Genomic DNA, 18,813 nt, shown 5'->3' with positions numbered 1-18,813 from the left:
CCTCAGTGTTTTATACTGATTAAAAAGAATAAGAGAAATCACTGACTAAGAACTCAAATCTTATCATTTCCTGTTCTTACTAGGCTGTACAATATATAATGGCAAAATATAGTAACGATTGTGAGCTCATTGCCTCTATGATTTCTGCAGCCATAATTTTTTTTCATCTCTGACAGGACTGGTTCCCCCCCCCCCTTTTACAATCATAACCTGATATATTTACTATTGCTGGTTGCATTGGCTGAATCAAGATGGCAGGTCGGACCTTTCAAAACTGCCATGATTTTAACCAAATGTTCCATGACAGTTCCTGAGTTCAAGGCACAATTATTTTGTCCTTTCTGAATGCCATTTTGAATCATTCTGGTGCACTCAGATTTTCAAAATCACACTGATTTCAACCACTGATTTCAAAACTTTCAAAAGCTAGTTTTTTAATTTATTTCTTAGGCATCCCTAGCAATGCTAGGTACAGGCCTGCCAGTCTGTTAATATACAGCAAAATGACCCTCTTTGGGAAGGGGGAGGGGGCTAAAAAAAGAAATAGAATTTCTTTCAACCACCCCACCAAACAAAAAAGTCTTCTCAGAAACTTCAGCATAATCTCTACAAATATCCCCTACCATAAACACAGTGTCCCTGCAACTCTGGAGAGCTTGAGCGGATGACCCATGTCCTCCTGTAATACTAATTTTACTGTAACTTGCATGAAATCTTTAATGAAGTTTTCAAATTTGCCAGGAAGATCAGGTGCATTTTATGTCCTCCTAACCCTTTCAGACCAACATTCATATGTCACTCTTTCAGTGGGTCCACATACCACCCTGCAGTGAACATACACACACACACACACCCGGAACTGATCCCAGAGACCCTGTAATTTTTTCTCTCTCTCTTTGGGGTTATTGATAGGATTCCTTAAGTTGTTAATGCCCCTTTTATTCTACTCTGTATTTTTTTTATTTTAAAAAATCTACTTTATTTTATTTTATTCCATTATACACATTTGTGTTTTATGTGCTTCTTATCTTGTTTTCTTGATGCTGTCCAATGACTGTAACAATGAAGATTTAAGCACAGTCTCTGCAAAATGCTCAGGATCATAAAAAAATATGGGGTTCCTGCGGACCCAGCCTAAAACAAACACGTTGCATGCGCCATGCCTTCCTCTGAGCAGCGCTTCAAATCAAATGAGCAAACATTCGCTCCTGTCGTCCTTCCCTCCTCCTCCTTTCCCCCTTTTCCTTTTCCATATGGCCTTTTCCTCCCTCAAGGCTTTTAGAACATCTTGAAGAGCAATTTGCGAGCACATGTCAGCAAGTCTTCTCCGTGCCATTGTGGTATTTCCTCACAAAAGTGGATTGATTGGCATGTGTCTGTTGAGGGAGAGGTATCCTGTTTCAAGGAAAATACATGTCAGGTGCACATGTTGGAAAAAGGGCACTCAGACGCTGGAAGAATTAACAACCTTAAATAATTCGATTTAGCTCAATTGATTGACTGGTGCAAACAAGCAAATGGAATGTTGAGTTGAGGTGATTAACTGTGATGGGGCCTGTCCTCCCCCGCCCTCCCCATCCCCAACTCAGTGAAAAAAAATACCAATGGCAAAACCGACGAATTAATATACTGCTTATAAACACACACACACACACACACACACACACAGGGTTGTCGGAGGAAGGAGGATTGTCAAAGAAGAGGAAGCAAATAGTCAACAAAGCAGAATAATCTACGCACGCAACATAGGACTCAATTACATTAAAAGCATTTTAAATGTGTTATAACTCTGTGACACCAGTTGGCACTGTAGAGTTCGATCCTTCAGCAACATGATTTCCCATTAGGAGCTTTACAATACATTTTCCTGAAATGGTTTGTTGTTTTTTAAATGTGTCGAGATCCAGCCATAGTGTGCTGGAATATACAATGCAAATGGAGGAACAGCAATGGGGTGGATGGAACATAGATTTTGTTTCCAAGGCTATCTGGGAATAGGGATGTAGGGGGCACCATTTTGCTCTGTGATTTTTTTTCATGCAGCACTGTTTCTGATCCGCTGCAGTTCTTCTGCCAAAAACCGATGTTACTTTTTCAGCTGTTCTGAAACTCTGTAATTTTGTAATTATGTAAATTACATTACAGCCTGTTATTCAATTATATATCATTCGCAGACTGAAAGCAACAGCAAAAGCTAATTCCGATCATATAGCTGGCTTCGTTTCTTTTCTGGACGTGGGGTGAACATTGGCATTTTCTGGTCCTATTTTTTCTCTCATCTGGATTCCCTAACATCCCTACCTGGGAAGAATGTAGGGTTGGCATTTGCCTTCCATTGCAGTTGTCTTTTTAAATGATTGTCCACTCCCAGCCTGGTTTGCACTTAAAAAAAAACACACCAAGAAAGGAGAGCAGGAGGGACCTTGAAGTTGCACAACCACAGTTGACACCTGGACAGCAGACTGAGGAGGCACAGGTAAGTCACCTGGTCACAGTCGCGTGTTGTCCCCCCGGCAAGCAATGGCTGGATGTATTTCTACTGAAATTATAATGTTTCTAAATTTGCATCTATATCCCTACTGGGTTGTATCCAATGTTATTCATAAAACAGGCCTATTGAAATTGATGGGTGTTACTACCTTAGGTACATTAATTTCAGTGGGTCTACTCTGAGTAGTACTTAGATGCAACCAGTTATTACGAACAGTATTAATTTTCCAGTCTCCAGAGGGGAGAACCCAAACCAATGGATTCAAATTACAAGAAGAGAGATTCCAACTAAGCATTAGGAAGAACTCTCTGATTGCAAGAGCTGTTCAACAGTTAAATTGACTACATTGGAAGGCGGTAGCCTCTCCTTTGTTGGAGGATTTTAAACAGAAGTTGGATGGCTATCTTTCAGAGATTCTTTAGCTGTGATTCCTGAATTGTGCGGGATTGTACTAGATGAACCTTGGGGTCCTTTCTACCTTTACAATTCCATGTTTCAAATTATTTATTACCTGCCCCTTACTATAAGGTCTCAGAACAGGTCATATAACATATAAACATACAGAGATACAAAATTAAAATACATTAAAACAATTGACAGTCAAAAGAATTGGGTGGCTCTCTGTAGCATATTGTGTCCAAGGCTAGGGTAAATTATCATATGCCAATGTTATACAAATCTATGTCCTCTTTCGTCCTTTTCCTTAGAAATGCATAATTGGCTCCCTACGGTAGATGAGCAAGACAGAAAATGGACCCTCCTCTGTTCAGCAAAGAGATATTTGTGTTGTGTATGTGAACAGAGCAACTATTCCGGTAACTGGAAAAAAACTCTGGATTGGGTTACCATAGTTCAGCTCGTTTGGATGGGACACCCTGTGTTTTTAAAGGAAGGCCTTAGCCTTGCATTATCTGTTTAATATGCTGCAAGCCATTTATGGCATAAACATTTCCAGTTCATTTTAACTTCATATCAGAGGAGAATAATAAAGACAGCCCACTTATTGGCTGCAGCTGTGGCTATGTGCGAAATGTAACCTACAGAATTAGACTGTCAAGCATCTGGAGCCAGGGAGTATTGTTTTCCATTCTAATCTTGCCCAAAAGTTGAATATAGGGTTTTATTTATTTTACCCCAAAAAAACCCCTTGAAATTAAATATATCTCACCTATAAAGATCAGCTTCTTAGTTTTATATGATGATGGATATATGTATTATACATTTATACAAAGATGACTGGGCTTTGCAAACTTACTGACTGAGCTCCCTCGATGGAACATTGACATTTGTTGCCATGCTTTCCAATTAGTCATTGCCCTGAAATTTAGTGCACACATAGCCAGAGATACTCAGATCATGAACACAGCTGAACACAGGACATTTGCACACTTCTTCCTGAAAATGGACATAACGGCTGTAGCTCAGTGGCACAACATCTGTCTTGCATTGCAGAAGGTCCCAGGTTCAATCCCCAGCCTCTCCATGTAGGGCTGGTAATTCCCCCTTGCATGGGCATAGCCAGGATTTTTATTGGGGGGGGGCAGGACTTTTGTTAGGGGGGCAGAACCGACGTGATTGGTCAGTTACAGTAGTTAAGCATTTCTATTGTTTTACTAGATCTGGGGGGCAGCTGCCCCCCTGGCTGCGCCCATGCCCCCTTAGGCAGCTTCTGCTGATCATTGTGGGCAAAGAATGGACGATTGTTCTGACTTGGTATAAACTAAAGCATCTTCCTATGTTCCGATACTCCTTTGCTTCTGTCATGCAGCAAGGAATGTCTATGTGTCCTTATTTGCAGCCCAGGTTCTGACGTGTAGTAAAGAACCCCAAGTAGGAAGAGCAAATAATTTATTATTTGTACCCCGCCCATCCAGCTGGGTCTCCCCAGCCACTCTGAGCGGCTTCCAGCAAAGATTAAAATACAATAAAATGTCACAAATTAAAAGCTTCCCTAAACAGGGCTGCCTTCAGATGTTTTCTAAATGTCAGGTAGTTGTTTATCTCTTTGACCTCTAGTGGGAGGGAGTTCCACAGGGCGGGCGCCACTACCGAGAAGGCCCTCTGCCTGGTTCTCTGTAGTTTTGCTTCTCGTAGTGAGGGAACCGCCAGAAGGCCCTTGGCGCTGGACCTCAGTGTCTGGGCTGAACAATGGGGGTGGAGACGCTCCTTCAGGTATACCGGACCGAGGCCATTTAGGGCTTTAAAGGTCAGCACCAACACTTTGAATTGTGCTCGGAAACGTACTGGGAGCCAATGTAGGTCTTCCAGGACTGGTGTTATATGGTCTTGGCGACCGCTCCCAGTCACCTGTCTAGCTGCCGCATTCTGGATTAGTTGTAGTTTCTGGGTCACCTTCAAAGGTAGCCCCATGTAGAGCGCATTGCAGTAGTCCAAGTGGGAGATAACTAGAGCATGCACCACTCTGGCGAGACAGTCCGCGGGCAGGTAGGGTCTCAGCCTGCATACCAGATGGAGCTGGTAGACAGCTGCCCTGGATACAGAACTGACCTGTGCCTCCATGGAGAGCTGTGAGTCTAAAATGACTCCCAGGCTGCGCATCTGGTCCTTCAGGGGCACAGTTACCCCATTCAGGACCAGAGAGTCCTCCACACCAGCCCACCCCCTGTCCCCCACGAACAGTACTTCTGTCTTGTCAGGATTCAGCCTCAATCCAGTAACCACCACCCATCCTCCAACTGCCTCCAGGCACTCACACAGGGCCTTCACCGCCTTCACTGGTTCCGATTTAAAAGAGAGGTAGAGCTGGGTATCATCCGCATATTGATGGACACCCAGCCCAAACCCCCTGATGATCTCTCCCAGCGGCTTCATGTAGATGTTAAAAATTAGACCAATTGCTTCTCAAGTTGCATTTAAATTAGTTTATGCACATTATCAAAACCTGCATCCTCTTTCTGGACAACATGCAGGTGCCAGCTCTAATACTGCAAGGTGGTACTGGGCCAGGCAGACACAATCATGCTCTTCCATATATATGCATTCTGATGGAAATCTGAACAGGGTGCATGTGTAGGCATGCTCCACCTTCTTGTTTCTGTGTATCAGATCTCTGCTAAAGGGAAGGGAGGGTGCCAAGTCATTTTTGCTAATGTGCAACCTTGGAATTAGTGGGTCCCTAGGAATGGCTATAAGGCAGGCATCCCCAAACTTTGGCCCTCCAGATGTTTTGGCCTACAACTCCCATGATCCCTAGCTAACAGGACCAGTGGTCAGGGATGATGGGAATTGTAGTCCAAAACATCTGGAGGGCCAAAGTTTGGGGATGCCTGCTATAGGGAGCTAGCAGAACACCTAATGGTTAAGCATGTCCATTCATTTCAATAGTATGACTAACTCAGCATATGACTAACATTGGATATAACTCAATGTTAGTTGTATCAACACTGAGAATAATATAGTGGTACCTCTGGTTATGAACGCTTCTGGTTACGAACACTTCAGGTTACGAGCTCTGCTAACCTGGAAGTGGCTGCTCCTGGTTGCAAACTTTGCCCCAGGATGTGAACAGAAATTGCGCACTGGAGGCGCGCGCACAGTAGGAGGCCCCATTAGCGAAAGCGCGCCTCAGAATAAGAACGGTTTCAGCTTAAGAACGAACCTCCGGAATGAATTAAGTTCGTAACCAGAGGTACCACTTAAAAAAAATAAAGATGTCCATCCACCTTGAGCAAGTAAGATACTCACTAACCTAAGCCACTGTGTGAAAACTCGCTGCAGTTTTACATAGGTAGTATTTTGTAAGCCTCCTGGGGGGGGGGGAAAGAACAGTACTTCCTCCCTGTAAATCCAGGCAGCAGGCATATGTTTCCCCAGATGTCAGTGAACTCCAGTTTCCATCAGTTCCAGCCATCATGGCCAGTTGTCAAAGATGATGAGAGTTGTCGGCTAGCAACCCCTGGAAAGCTATAGGTTCCCCATGCCTGCTTAAAATGAAATATACCAAAGAAAAGGGAAAAGATTTGCCTCAAATCCTGACTTCTTGGAGACTTGTCCAGGGTTCCTATAAACAACTGCTCCAGTCTACTATATTCTGATCAAAATATTCTGTTCTCGGTATATTGCAGGCAATGCATCATGCCATTGTGCAATCACTGGAGCGAATCATCAAAAATAGAAAGTAGAAGTACTCAAAGCAGCTTAATAAAGCCCAGATTGGCTCTGCCTCTTAGGAAATGTTTTAGAAAAACACATACAGGTGTATTTTGTACAGACAGGAACAGATAACTCAACGGTGAGGACAGGTGTCTATTGTTGGCATATGGCTGTCAAACTGTAAACCATTAGATTAAGCCAACCAGCTACAATTACTGGGAATGAATTAGGAGGAAATGCTTCCCTCTGACTACATGTATGAGGGTCCTTTGGGGGAGGGGGAAGTTAAAGCCAGCAATTATCTTGAAATCATTCTTTCATGCCTTTACCTGCCAAAGACATATCCACTTTCAAACTCTTCAAAAATGACGAGAGCCCCAAATGTATTTCCTGTGATTAGCAAATGAGCCATTATTTGCTAAAAAGTCTTCTGTCCGTCAGAGGAAAAATATTTCAAGGCAGTTTGTCCTTTGGGATGGTGCTAGCTCCCGTGGATTGCTTACAGAATGGATGCTAGCTTCTGTGATGTCAGTTGATCCCTTGTTTACTCAATTCAGGCTCTGTATAGGCATTGCTAACCCGGCAGGTTTATTGAATGGTGGTATATACAGCTCTCCGGCAGTGCTCCTTTCTCTTCTTAGGGTTGTCTTTCAGCCTTTTCAGCACTGTTGTCCCTACTTTGGAATGCCTTGTGGAAGGAGGCATGCCTGATGCTGACATTTAAAATTTGCTGGTGCCAGGTGCAATTCTTCCTGTTTTTCCTTAGAGGATGGACCTGTTGCCTCTATGGATCCTTCTGCCTGAGGCAGTCACCTCACCTTGCCTCATGGGTGGGCCAGCCCTGACTGCTTGGGGGATTCATTCCAGATTGCAGAGTGAACCAAATCATCACCCATCCCTATTATACAGGATGGTTAAGGACAGTCTATCTCTTCTCACTACCTCCAAGTGATCATGCTTACAATCTTGGTTTTTTGTTCTGCTTCTTTTTACTTGCACACAATTTTCCTCTTAGGCCTTTCTTCCTCCTGTCACCCTTCCTTAACTTTCTCTGCTGCTTATAAAGCCCAGGCACACACACGCTGTAGATGTGTGAAATGAGGCAGTGTTTGAGCTTTACATATGTAGTTAAACTAACCAAACACATTTTAGTATCCACTTCTTCTTTTCTTGCATATATTTGATATTACCTCCTACCTGAGGGTTGATTATGGCAGAGATGAAAAAAGGAACCAGAGAGAAAGAGGGAGAGGGAGAGGGAGATGAAAGAAACAATGGAATAAATAAATTATTTGCTCCAGGCTTTTGAGATGTTTATAGTAAAAATGGCAGAAATTGGCCTGAAGTCCTAAAAAATTCTAGATCTTCCAGGGAGGGGAGTCTTGTGTTCACTGCATTTAGCATGGAGAAATATTTTGGATCTCAAGTCTGTTTTATTCGCAAAGTTGACTTAAAGCAGATGGACCTGTCAAAGATCACTCACACAGGTGAGCCAAATTGAGCTGATTGGTTGCTAAGTGTTAACAGCTGTTTGGTTAGGCAGCCAAGGAAATTGTTGCAGAGATCACGGCCTGCTAAAAGATGAGATCTGAATCAAAACATTAGGGATAAAAACAGAACTTATCTGTGAAGTTATTCCATTGAAAAAGGCCTTCAGAGAAGGGAGGTGGGGCAATGTGACCCCCTCCAGATGTTGTGGAATCCAACTTCCATCATCCGCAGCCAGCAGGGCCAATGGTCTGGAATTATGAAACTGAAGTTGAAACATTTGTAGGGCACCCCATTGGCTATTCTTGCTTTTGAACATACATCTCTTGAGCAGGATAAGACGTGGATGCTTCTTCATCCGTTTCATTCTGTCTTCACGCCCTTTATATGTTGGAAGTGCAACTGCAGGGATCATTCAGTTTGTATCTTAGGTGTTAATTGTATTAGTGTTAAAGCCAAGAGGTGGGTGGGTAGAGAGATGTTGCTTTGCAACCAGGCAGGGTGGCATGGTCTCCATTGATGCAGGGCATTCTCTGATTGGCTATATAGTAATATATGACTCTTTCATGCACATTACTTGGCTAGAGGACTGCGTTGTGAAATCTGGAGAAATGTGAATTTCAAGGTTGGCTATGTTTCTGTCCTTGTATTGTTTAAATGCCAGTAAGGTAGGTTTGCTTTGGATGTGAACTGAGTCAAATTTTTCTCGCATTCTTAGTCTATGCTAAGCCTGGATCCAGACCAATGATTTGGAGCAGAGATGCGTGAGACTGGTTGCTATTAGGATCAAAATCACCTCTTCCCCAAGCAAAAAAGAAAGAAAAATGCTCATCAGGCTTTTGCCATGTGCCCATGTGGGTGATGCATAAAAACACTTTCTGCAAAAACAGTGAAATGTATATTGTTATGGGTAGTACCCAGCAAATGACTTCCAGCTGCACAACAAAACTTCCTTTTTTCCTCCTCTATCTGCTGCCTCATGCACCCCTTATATCTGTTCTGGGTTTTCTCCTAACCCTCTGGAGCAGATCTTGGAAGGGTACAGGGGTTTACAGAGAGAGGGGAGGGATTGGAAGTTCCCTTGCACAAATAGAAATTATTGCACTAACTGAACTACTTAATTGGATACCATCCCGTGTATTTGTTACTTTCAAATCAGTTCCCCTGTAATCCTGATTGGATACCTTTCTTCCCTTTCCACCGGTTTTCCCCCCTTCACTCTGTTCATTAACTTTTTAAAAGAAATTAATCATTATCTCCTGGTTAGTTTAAGGCATTTGTAGATTGAGATCCTTATTTAAAAATTAAAGCAAACATTTGCATTTAATTTAACTTGTAAAGTTTGAAAATTGTACTTTTTAAAACACACAAGCATACATATGCAAAATACCCATCACTAAACCTGAAATATTGATTCCCCTACATTTGAAAGGTGGAATTTTCTCCATGGTATTGGAGTCTGTTTTGAAAAAGTGAAAAGAAGAGAAATGGGTTGTGAGGCAGCTATAAAACACGAGATGTTTAGTAGAAAATCAGTTGTGTGATCCATGGTCCAGAAGCCAAGAAACCATGATGTCATTTCCAACATCTGTAAAAACTCTACAAGTCAGTATTGCTCCCCATAATATATGGATGGCTGAAATCCACTGTACCAACAGAACTCTATTTACTATGATCTAAGAAGCTCCATCTGAAACATTTTTGGTACATTTGCTTTTTTATGGATCTTCTCAATATTATTATTATATTATTATTATGTGCCGCCTTGGCTCAGCACCCTTTGTGGGGGACCCACCCTAAATCCAGCGCTGGTATACCTTTGACTTTGGTATGGCTGGCATGTAGCCTACTGCACAAGGGAAGACCTGTTTCTCTGCCCACATTCTGTCTCTGTTCCAGCCCATTTTTGCCTCTGGTCCTGCCTACTACTGGCATGTGGGCCCCAAGAAGGTTGCCCATGGGAGAATGTGGGACCTGGCCAAAAAAGGTTCCCCATGTCTGTATCAGTGGGTCTTAAAAAGTAAAGTAAAGTTTTTAAAAAAGTGCCTTTAAACAAGAAATATTTACATGCAGTGGAACGGATGAATGTAGGAAGGTGAATCTATGAAGCTGCTTTGTCCTCTCAGACCTTCGTTTCACCTTATACAGTATTTTCTAGTCTGCATGGAAATGGCTCCAAGTATCTTAGGCAGAAGTCTTCTACTTCACTTGCTACCTGATCCTATTACCTGGATATGCCAGAGAAGATATGTGGGATCTGCTGTTAGCAAAGTGACATAAATAACACAGATTCCAGAGAGAAAAGTTGTAATAGCATTTTACTAAGCATACCAAACAAAAGCAGTGCATGATTTGAGGAGAGAGTTTTGCCTTTCTTAGGTCAGGCATGCACACAGCAGGATGACATTTAACCAGTGAAAAACTCCCTCAGAACTACCCAGCAAATCAGAGTGTGTGCTACCTTATGTTGTTGTTTAGTCATTTAGTCGTGTCCGACTCTTCGTGACCCCATGGACCAGAGCGCGCCAGGCGCTCCTGTCTTCCACTGCCTCCCGCAGTTTGGTCAGGCTCATGTTGATAGCGTGCCACCTCATACCTACTTGCTAATCAATGCCTCCAACTGCCCCCCTCTTGGCTTTAACAGAATTAACCCTTAAGTTGGACACTGAATGATCCCTGCTGTGGCACTTCCAACAACATCTGCATTCAAATCACTGCTTGTGCTGCTTCTATTGCTATCCCTACCATTAGTCCCAAAATATGGCTTGCAAGCATATGAGGTCACCATTTGCTGTGATAAGCAGGTCTGGGTCTGGTCAATGCTTGGATTGGTGACTGCCTGGGAACCATGTGTAGAACACCTTGGGTCCTATTATGGAATAAAGGTGGGATATAAATGTAAGAAAAGGTTGCGTCTCTGTGTAGAATATCTCATATATCTTTCTATGTGTGTTATTGCTCAACCTGTCTTCATCACTCATTCCCAAAGAAGAGGTATCACCAGGTTCATGGTAACCTCAAGATGTGCAGAAGTATAAAAAAGTTAAGGGGTGGGGAGTACAGTTAATGTTGCTCTGCTTCTGCTATACTATAGCACACAAATAAAGTGGTACCTCTAGTTACGGACTAGATCCATTCCGGGGTGCCATTTGCACCCCAAAAAGTCTGTAACTAGAGTGCCGCTTCTGTGCATGTGGAGGCGCGATAGAGTGCTTCTGCTCATGTGTGAAACATGCAGAACGCTTCTGCGCATGTGCGCGGGGCGAAACATGGAAGCATACACTTCCGGGTTTGCAAGCCGAAAAGACGCAACATGAACCTAACGCAACACGAGGTATGACTGTACTCTCTCCCTTCCACCAGATGGCAATAATGCAATGATGTTGGAGAAGCGTCACAAAATAAATATTAAAGTGGACTGGTGTGTGGACAATCCAATATAAATCCACCACAAATGCACTGTTACTACATCAGCTGCATGTGGCACAATACACAATACAAAAAGAATCAAAACCCTAGGGTTCATCCACACTTAACATTGCTCTGCATTACTACCGGTATGCACAGGCCCACACTTTAAAGCTCCCTGTCCAAGGGCTGTATTATATATATATAATTTCCCCAGTACTTATTCCACATAAAACACTCTTTATAACTGAATTGGAGTCAACAGCAATCCATGGAAAACCTGAATTGCTGTTTGTTCCGATTCAGCAGTAAAGAGTGGGTTTTCGAAGGGGGAAGTGCTGGAACAAAAAGAAAAACCCAGTGCTCTGACAGAGGGCTTTAAAGCTTTAAAGGACCTGTGCCTACAAAGCTTGGGGCAAAAGTAAAATGTGGATGAGCCCCTAGTCTGGAGGGACCCTATGTCTATATGACAATGAAAGGAACAGATTGATATTGTATGTGCATGCATCTGCTTCCAATAATATCTGTTTACATATTAGTGTGCAGTACAAATTTGTAAACATGTACATTTGAAACTTTTGAAGGAAATGATACAAGCTTTTCTCCTTTATTGGAACAGCATGTTTGAAGTGGCTGAACCACACATGTAAATATCTTTAATACTGGACAGGTTTCAAACAGTATGCGTATACCTATCTGCCTGTTTCATATTGTCATCCAATCCAGGTTTGTTTATATAATTCCGATACAAATTATCATCTAATTGCAGACCAAACTCAAGGAATATATATATATATATATGAAGAAACACATATCAAAGCAACAACCCACCACCGTTTTCAAGCTGTGCCTTCAGTTTCTTTTAATTTTTTACCATAAACATGACTAAATTCTGGCAAAACCAGCTGGGGAACTGAACTTGGATACAAATGCGTTCTTTAATTTTGGCTCCTGGAGGATCAAAACGCAATACATTTCAAAGAGGTTGTAAAATCACCGTACTTCAAATACTGTCAAATCCATTCACCCATTTCTGTAAATGTAAGCAGACATAGCTGGGGGGTGGAGGGTGGAGGGTGGGGACTCCTGCATCGACTTCTCTCATGCAAAGATGGAATATTTATAATGGGTTAAGTTTTAAAGCAATTGCAAGTGTGAGGGTTCTGGAAATCTGTTGGAGTTGACCCAGCTGAAGCTGGGAGGGCGTGAGCAGAACACATGTAACCTCCTGAAATTTTATTTCTGCACATGCAACCCTTATGCACATATACTTCTGATGTTGCTGTAATCACAACATGCAAATGCAGAAACTGATTGTGGCCACAGGATTCAGTATCGTGCAAGCATTTTAAATTGGGCCCAGAAACTAACTGGCAGCCAGTGCAGTGGGGCAAGGGCTGGCATCTTCTGCTCAAACCATCTTCCTTTAAAGGGAGTATAACCCCACCAAGAGCAGGCAATTTCCCATCCATCCGGTCTACAGTACCACCCACTAATAGTGCCACAGTCTTATCTGGGTTCAGGGCAGTCTCGAGCAGGTCGCGCGCCCTGGTGCTGAGGGGCGGAGATCGCTCCGGCGCCCCCGCCCTTGCAGGGCATAGCATGGTTTCTGCGCAGCTTCGCCGCACGGCACCCGGCCTACCGGCCCGGCGCCCTGGCACACCGTGCCACCGGGGGTCTACCTTTGACCTATAAAGCCTTAAACGACTCAGGACTACAATACCTCAAGGGCCACCTCTCCCCATACGAACTGACCCTGACTCTGAGATCACCATCTGAGGCCCTTCTTTGTGTACCTCCTACATGAGAGGTCTGAAGGGTGGCAACATGAGAATGGGCCTTTTCTGTTGTGGCTCCCCACTTGCCAATCTGTCTAGGGTGTTGCCCTAGGTGTTGCCTAGGGTGTTGCCACTAGGAAGGTGGACAGGGACAAAGTCAGAAATAGTTGTCTTCTCCTACCATTGGCTTTGGCTCTACTTACTGTGGGCCTCCTTGCCTTTTACGCTGCCTGTGTCAATACCATCACTGGCAATCAGGGTTCTAAGTTAGGGGCAGGTAACCTCACCTGAATGCAGTCCTGCAGACTGGTATCTCTGGCCCTTAGATTTCTCCCTAAGCCACACCCCCTCACCCTAGACTTCTCACTGGTCCTGCTCTGTGTCTTCAGGTGATTATGCCTGGTTGAAATGTGCCCTTGGGCTGTGATAGTGCTTGCCTGGATGGAGTGGTGTAGAAATCTCTGATGGTATAGCCCAGGCACATCCAACTCCCAAGAGACAGCGATCTACTCCAAGTATTAAAAAACTGGCAGTGATCTACCCATTGTCATTGGAGGGAGGAGGAGCATGCGTGGGGTGGGTGTTTTTGGGTAGGATTGCCCAGAGTTGTTTAGCTTTGGGGGGGAGGAGGATTGGCCAGAGTTGTTGAGGTTTTTTTTTTAGGGGAAATGCCATAAAACGCTCACCTAAAAATCCACCGCTAAAGCCAACAGCAGTATCCCCAATCGCCAACAGCAGATGCCAAACGACCACCCACTTTATGCGATGGAGGGACAGAGCAAGGGGGGCAGGGGGTAGAGACATTCATTCCCCCCTTTTTTTAAATCCTGTGATTGATAAGGATCCCGCAATCGACCAGGATCACCAGGGGATTTATCGATCGCTGTTGACCAGTTGAACATGTCTGGTATAACCTATTATACAGGGCTCCACCCACTTCCTGTGCCCCACCCACCTTTAGCACACTCACCCCTGAAGTTGCACATGTGGGAATGTGGCCCTCGGGTAGAAAAAGCTTCCCCATCCCTGTTCTAAATCAAATAGGCAGTTCTAAATCATACTATAGCCCATTGAACTGTCGTCAGACCTAATTTAGCATTAATAGTTAGAATTGCAAACTTTAAAAATCTTAAATATTAGTAATGCACACTCAGAGATAAAATCATTATGGGAAGTGGCTCGCCAGCTTATTTCTGCATGTCAGAAAACCCTCCAAGTGACCCTATTTTCCAGGGACATCCCTAATTTAGAGAAGCCATCCCAGTTTCTGATTTGGTCCCAGACTGCCCCACTTTTCCTTAGGGTGTCCGTATTTTCATTGGAGAAATGTTGGAGGGTATGGAGTTATCCGACCCCCAAGCTGTTTGAAGGCAATCCTGTACAGAGATTTTTTAATAACATGTTTAATGTTTTATTATGTTTTTATATATGTTGGAAGCTGCCCAGAGTGGCTTGGGCAACCCAGTAAGATGTCTGGGGTATAAATAGTAAAATTATCATTGTGGAATGAGACATCCCTATTTCCATCACAGAAATGTTGTAGGGTATGTGTCAGGATGCTGTGAAAAGCTCTACCACCATTTTGACTTCCCACAATGTCCGAGAGCAGGCATCCCCAAACTGCGGCCCTCCAGATGTTTTGGCCTACAACTCCCATGATCCCTAGCTAACAGGACCAGTGGTCAGGGAAGATGGGAATTGTAGTCCAAAACATCTGGAGGGCCGAAGTTTGGGGATGCTTGTCCTAGAGCAACAGCACATCCAAATTTCAGCTTTATTTATTACCTTGATACATTTCCTCCAAAGTGATCAGGGTGGTGTACATGGTTCTCCTGCTCCTCATTTTATCTTCACAACAACCCTGTGGTGTAGGTTGGGTTGAGGGACTGCATGACTGGGGATTTGAACCGTCTGACACACTTAACCACTTTTAATCATGACGCCACGATGACATCAGGTGCTGGAGTCAGTTTGTTAATTCTCTAGTAAACGTTGGAACACCAGAGGTTTGCCCCACAGCACGTGGAAGTGGTGGGAGTTTTCGAAGGCTGTCATATGCTAATGACCTAGTTCAAATTAGGAATGGAAGAGAGATTTGGTTCAGTCTGACTAATTTGTACTTACCAAACCTGACTAATTTGTACTTACCAAAATCAGTATGTGAACCAAAATTCAGCTGTCCTTCAAAATTCAAACTTCTCTGAATATTGTGATGGAGTTCTCTAACTAAAACATGTGTACAAAGATATATCAGGGGATATATCTTCCCATATATATATGGAAATGTGTGTGTAAGAGGATATATATATATATATACATATATATATACACATATACATATACACTATATAATAAAGTGCAATTGTCTCTGCGTCCAGTCCCTGTGTCCGTGCTACTGCTCATGTGCCACACGGACACAGGGACTGGACGAAGAGACTGCACACGCCCGCGCTCTCCCCCCCTGCCTCCTCCAACTGCCGCTCCCGGCCGGACACGGCCTCACTGCAGGGCACGTCGGGGAAGCGAAGGTGGAGGCCGGCGGAGGTGAATGGGGGGAGGAAGGGCACCTTTGAGGAGCCCGGTCCAGCTCCCGAAGCCGCCGCCGTGGCCCCGGAGCCCGATGCCACCATCTTGGTCCTCCTCCGCCTCCTCCTCACAACCCTCCCTGGCCCGTGAGAAGTGCCGCCTCCAGCCAAGCCAGGCCAGGCCAGGGCGGGGAAGGAGCCTCTCCTCCCTGGCGTAGGTCCCGGGGTTCGGAGAAGTGCTGCGCAAGCGCTTCTCCGAACCCCGGGATGTCTCCTTCCTGTCGGCGGCTGGGGGAGAGGAACGAAGCAGGAGAAAGCAGCCCTTTCTCCTCCTTCGTTCCTGTCCCCCTGCCGTCGACAGCAAGGACAGGTCCCAGGGTTCGGAAAAGCGCTGCGCAAGCGTTTCTCCGAACCCCGGGATGTCTCCATCCTTTCGGTGGCTGGGGGAGAGTAACGAAGGAGGAGAAAGCAGCCGTTTCTCCTCCTTCATTCCTGTCCCCCTGCCGCCGACAGCAAGGACAGGTCCCGGGGTTCAGAGAAGCGCTGCACAAGCGCTTCTCCGAACCCCAGGACGTTCTAGTGCCCGTTTATTGAACGGGCTGAATTACACTAGTATATATATAATGCCCTATATTGGCTCTTTGAAAACATATGTATATTGGGCAAGATTGTGCATGTGTATATTATGAGAAATGCATGCTAAAACAACACTTTTATTCTTGGTATATAGCAGCATTTCTCAACCGCTGTTCCGCGGCACACTAGTGTGCCGCGAGATGCTGGCTGGTGTGCCGCGACGTGCGGCGACGAGAAGGGCGATTTTGCAGCTGCAAACTCCACCTCCCTGGGCGTCCCTTCTAGTTTCCACAGACCAATCAGCTTTCATTATTTCCATTTTCCCCATGCCTCACGTGACAGGATCATCCCAGAATCCTTTAGCCAAGATGGCAGCCCCCAGCAGCTAATAGTGCCGCACGTGTGTCTCTTTTTTGGAAAATCGAGCGGACTTCAAGTAGCTACTTTTAAAATATTCAATCTCCATCATTCAAAAGGTAGTTTGTTGCTAATTCACGGAGGCATGAAGACCAAATCGTCCTCTCACAAGTCCGAGAACACGCACAGGGTAAGATACGGGACGGCAGGGTCTGGTGGGGTGGATCAGAAACCCGGATCTTTTAAGAACTCGGCAGCGCTGACCCGCCGGAAAGCAATATTTGGCAAGTGTTTCTTACAGTCATAATTATAATATAGGGCGGCACAGAGTTAATTTTTTTAACTTTTTTTTTTAAAAAAAGTGTGCCTCGTGATTTTTTTCACGGAACAAGTGTGCCGTGGCCCAAAAAAGGTTGAGAAACACTGGTATATAGCTTTGTTCTTTTTTCAGTAGCATTTAGGAACTTTTATCACTGTTGTATGTGAGGGCTGCAATTAAGAGTGTTCACAGTTTGAACAGACTGCTCCTGCTCAAAGCAGTTAGAGCTGCTTGCTGTCACTGTTTAATGTCACATTATGTCTGCAATATCCTCCACCAGCTATGTATTCTGTAGCTGAATGTGCTTTTCTGTGTTAGGGGGTTGCACAGAGGGAGTTGCAAGGCTGTTAGTTTGTCTGACCATTTGCCCCCTTCTAAGCCTCTGAACAGAAACGCAGGTGGCACTGTGGATTAAATCACTGAGCCTAGGGCTTGCTGATCAGAAGGTTGGTGGTTTGAATCCCCGCAATGGGGTGAGCTCCCATTGCTCAGTCTCTGTTTCTGCCAACCTGGCAGTTCGAAAGCATGTCAAAGTGTAAGTAGATAAATAGGTACCGCTCCGACCGGAAGGTAAACAGTGTTTCTGTGCGCTGCTCTGGTTCGCCAGAAGTGGCTTAGTCATGCTGGCCACATGACCTGGAAGCTGTCTGTGGACAAACGCCGGCTCCCTCGGCCTATAGAGCGAGATGAGCGTCACAACCCCAGAGTCGTCCGCGACTGGACCTAACGATCAGGGGTCCCTTTACCTTTAAGTCTCTGAACAGGACATGGGTGGCTTGCTCATCGGAAGGGTGGCGGTTCGAATCCCTGCAATGGGATGAATTCCTGTTGTTCAGTCCCAGCTCCTGCCAACCTAGCATTTCGAAAGCACGTCAAAGTGCAAGTAGATAAATAGGTACCACTACAGTGGGAAGGTAAATGGTGGCCACATACCCCGAAAAAACTGTCTGCGGACAAACGTCTGCTCCCTCGGCCAGTAAAGTGATATGAGCACCAGGGGCGTACCCAGGATCAAAACTAGGGGGGGGACAAGCCATGGTCGTTCAGGGGCGGGGCCAAGGCACGGGAGTGGAGGGGCCACAAAGTGAGAGTGTGGGTGGGGCTACAGGGTCAGCGGGCCTGACGACACTGCGGCAGCGGCAGTCGCTAAATGAACCCTCTAAACTCTCTCACACGAAATTCCCCTGCTCTAAAGACACCGCTCCCATCCATTTACGGCCTAACCACCCCCCTGAAAAACCTTTTTGGGCCCCGCTTTCCCTCCTCCAGGTCCCCCCGAAGCCTTGCCAGTTCCCACCCTATATATCTGGGATGGGGAAGGGGCTCAGAGGTCTGCTAATCCTGGGGGGCCATCCCACCCCATGGCCTGGGAGGATACCGGGGACCCCCCAGCCAAGCTGAGACCCTCAAAGAAGAAGAAGAAGCTGCCACCGCCGCCTCCCCATCGTGAGGGAGCAAAAGATGGGAAAGGTGGGGTGGGGCAGCGCAGGGGAGTGAGCTCCCCCCAGCTGCGACCCTATGGTGGCGGCAGCAGCTCCCCCGCCCTCAACACCCCTCTCTCGGCAGGGGCAGCAAGGGAGAGCGGCTGGGGGGGGGGCGCATTGCAAAGAAGGAAATGCCCGGAGAGGGCAATGCACGCAGGGAGAGCGGAGAGCTGTGCTGCCCCCCAAGGCAGCTCCTTTCCTGTTGCCTGGGGTGGGGGGCGGTGAGGAAGGGTCGCTGCCGCTGGGCTACTCCTGCCACCGGCAATCTGGCGCA

The sequence above is a fragment of the Zootoca vivipara genome, chromosome Z, assembly GCF_963506605.1.
Source record: "Zootoca vivipara chromosome Z, rZooViv1.1, whole genome shotgun sequence".
In the NCBI taxonomy this organism is placed as follows: domain Eukaryota; kingdom Metazoa; phylum Chordata; class Lepidosauria; order Squamata; family Lacertidae; genus Zootoca; species Zootoca vivipara.
This window is presented reverse-complemented; position numbering follows the sequence as displayed.